Here is a 2,513-nt window from a genome sequence, read left to right as displayed (position 1 = left end):
TTTGGTTTTTTCATATATGCATATAGGTAGAAATTCAGCCTGCCGTTACAGTGTTGCCAGTTAAGCCTTTTTGAGGCTGTTTTCTTTGTCGTTTAGCGTTGAAAGTTAGGATTTAGCTTCGTGACATTTTTCTAGCATTTTCAAACTAGTATTTTTTAAGGACAATCCTCCACAATATTTGTAAGTAGTAGCACTAAATTATTGTTCCGGTTCATTTTTACTTGACGAAATGTTAAGCGAATATTACACGGCGGCATCGCTCCGTCCGACGAAATTTATTCAGTGAACTCATTCTGTTTATACTTTAACAGTTTTTTCAGGGGCTCGCAAGTGTCTCTATAAAACCAGGAAAAGCATGTTATTTCTTAGAACTCCGCACTCCACTTGAATGACGTCAAGCACTACATCGTGAGGGAGAAAGGTTTTTAGTCGCCGCTGCTATGCCGTAGCCATTCGGAGGTTCTTAGCCCCTTCATCGCTTCTGCTATTGCGTCACATGCTGCACGAGTGACTCAGGCCTGAAGCTCTCGCCAGATATGTTGCGAAGTTTGCATCTGGTATTGTCAAATGGCATACACTAAAAAAATACGTATTCTATTTCATCTCCTTGGCAGTAGTGCAGGGCCGTCAAGAGAAAACTCGGGCCCGGACTGAAAAATCACGAGCTTATATACATAAATTGCATTAATTTAAAAGCACGTAGTATTTGCTTTAATGTATAGTCATAAACAATCAGCACGAATCGGAATATATTTATAGTAAAAGCCTATAACGAAGGAGCAATTACATTGTAAAAAAAATAATAGCAAGTTATGGTTCAGATATTTCAGGCCCTTTAGAAAACCCGCGCCCGAGGGATTCACCCCTTTCCCCCTCCCTCTCGACGGGACTGCGTAGAAGGTATGCTTTGAAGCACCCGTGTCGAGTTAAACAGTTTGTCAAATAGAAATCGACTTCGCCGTTTAGTTTGCTTCGTTTGCGTATATATACGGTTTGCTCTTCACTATGCGCGCCCCAATTGAAACATTCACGATTGTAATCGTATTGTAATGTATGAAGATATTTGGTGGTACTAATGTACCACTAATTTGTCTTTAAGGACTATGGGCTTTCAGACCCATAAAAGAGTCCACTTTATTATTAATTAATTAATTAATCCAAACGGTTTTTTACCCTCCATTCCCGCCCAACCGACACGAGGGGCGCAGTCCACATGACGTACGGAACTTTTTTGTTTGTTTTTGTTTTCTGGTGCCGAGTAGTGGAAACAGGAGTTTGTTAAGTGTCGAGATCTAAAACTATTCAGCTACAGAAAATCAAATTCATCAGCTGATTGGATGTGCTAAGATAGTATTTTAATTATTGAGAGTCGAGATTATAGTTTTCTTTATAGTAAAAATCAAGCCTTTCATTAATTTTACGATAAATATTATACCTAGCATTTCTCTACGACTTGCGAGTACATAAACTGTGATTAATCAGTAGCTACTGAAGCTTATTCACTCAAAATTTTGGCATTGCCTTCCGAGAGGCTACCTCTATTAACAAAAGCGTTTTATTTTCTTTTGTTTTTGATGTTAATCGGAAACTGGCCTCGATCTAAGACCTGATGGAGTGGCAGTGCGCACCTCTGAATAGAATTTGCAGTTCAAAAAAAAAACATTTTTTACTGCTGCGATCGGTTTTACAGAGTGTTTGGTTTTAAATATTTGTTTCAAGCTAAGCAAGTCAGAAACTCGCTCAACTATTTGAAATTTATTACCAACTGAGTTATAATCGCCAAGTGTACAAACGGTGACAGGTAATAAGATCAACGGAAATAAAGTCAATTGGCTTTATTTCCAACCCTGACGCCCATGAGCACTGGAATAGCTGCGCTTGATTGTAGTTGGCTCACATGAAAAAAGTGGAAAAAAACAACAAGGGTTTATAAGGCGAACTTAGCACAGTGCCTAGGCAACTGGCTGAGTTAGCTGGGGTCGTTGGATCGAGTCCCACTGAAAGAAGTCTGATCAGGAAATGTGCTGATTTCCGAAATAGCTATCACTTCTACCATTTTTTCAAATTGTTGTCGCTTTTCCACAATAGTTTTTCATTAAAAACGGCCTCAAGCTCAATAAAAATTGTTGAATATTTTTTGTTTATGGATAAATCCTAAAATTTTGTTTAGCAAAGTCCTCATCATTTTTTGAGACGTTTGGGGCGAATTCAAAGTGCTTAGTTAAACCATTGTTCACTGAATCACTAACAAGAGTTAAGCTATGAATTTAAATTCAGTCACATAGTGAGCTATGGAAATTCGTATGGAAAATCAATAGGGGTCCTCCCTTAAACTCGTAAAAGCCTCGTAAACCTCGTAAAGCTCGTAAATTTACGAGTATCGTAAAAGAACTGATGCGCAAACGAAATCGTAAACTTCAGTGTTGCCGGGGGGAAGAAATTTTTATACTAAAATGTATGATAAAATAGTGAAAATCAATGAAAAAGTAATACGGGAATTAAATGAATGAATT

Source organism: Rhagoletis pomonella, unplaced genomic scaffold (genome assembly GCF_013731165.1).
Source record: "Rhagoletis pomonella isolate Grant_MI unplaced genomic scaffold, Rhpom_1.0 Rhpom_scaffold_00014, whole genome shotgun sequence".
NCBI classification, from domain to species: domain Eukaryota; kingdom Metazoa; phylum Arthropoda; class Insecta; order Diptera; family Tephritidae; genus Rhagoletis; species Rhagoletis pomonella.
Note: the sequence above shows the minus strand (reverse complement) of the source record.